Here is a 1141-nt window from a genome sequence, read left to right on the forward strand (position 1 = left end):
TGTATTATTATATATTATATAATATATTATATTATTATTATTATATATTATATAGATTATTATATATAATTCCCCTTCAGACACTCTATCATCCAGTGAATCTGACCTTCATATTCCATTGACTGGCTCTGGCTATGCACAGACCCCCAAAAGCCTTCTCTTAATTCTATCTCTTGGTCTCCCTCAAGACTTACTTCAGAGACCCTTTCCCCCAAGATGGCACAGAAGGCCAAGAAGGAAGCCATCGCCCCCCCAAGACAGAGGCCAAGGCCTTGAAGGCCAAGAAGGCCATGTTGAAGGGCGTCCACAGCCACAAAAAGAAGAAGATCTGAACCTCACCCACCTTCTGGAGACCCAAGATGCTAAGGCTTCGAAGGCAGCCAAAATACCCTCGGAAAAGTGCCCCTTGGAGAAACAAGCTTGATCACTATGCCATCATTAAGTTCTCCCTGACCACCGAGTCTGCTATGAAAAAGACTGAGGATAACAACACCCTGGTCTTTATTGTGGATGTCAAGGCCAACAAACACCAAATCAAGCAGGCTGTAAAGAAGCTATACGACATTGATGTGGCCAGCGTCAACACACTGATCCAGCCTGATGGAGGGAAGAAGGCCTACGTCCGGCTTGCTCCAGACTATGATGCTTTAGATGTTGCCAACAAGATTGGAATCATCTAAACTGTCCCGCTGCCCTGCTTCTTCACCCACAATAAAAAAGTTTTCCAGGGAAAAAAAAAGACTTCAAGTGCCTCAGGGGACCACTTTTTAAAAATATTTTGATAATTACATTTCCATATGATCAACTTCCTTTATTTTTAAGCATTTAAAAACATTACTGACAGAGTTCATAGATCCAGGCTGTCTTTGACTGCATGACACATAAAAAAGTTTAAGAACCCTTGATCTTCATGAAACTTTTCCTGAAGGTTTCTTCAGGAAATTATGAAATTTTCATGAAAATACAAGCATAATTGTTAAGAAAATGTAAATTAAGTTGCTAAAAGTGGAATAAAAATTTTATGAATGGGAAATGTCACTGTACATGATCTCTCAGACTCATTCTAGTTTCAATCATCTCTTAAAGCAACCCCTAATTAGTTTTAAGACCTGACCTATATGATCTTCCCCCTACACCTTGT

General features: G+C 39.8%; 1 pseudogene; it reads left to right on the top strand.

The window, feature by feature from the left end:
• Window positions 1-216: 216 nt before the first annotated feature.
• On the top strand, window positions 217-680 carry LOC141520313 (large ribosomal subunit protein uL23-like; annotated as a pseudogene).
• The last annotated feature ends 461 nt before the right edge of the window (window positions 681-1141 follow it).

The sequence above is a fragment of the Macrotis lagotis genome, chromosome 4 (genome assembly GCF_037893015.1).
Source record: "Macrotis lagotis isolate mMagLag1 chromosome 4, bilby.v1.9.chrom.fasta, whole genome shotgun sequence".
NCBI lineage: Eukaryota > Metazoa > Chordata > Mammalia > Peramelemorphia > Peramelidae > Macrotis > Macrotis lagotis.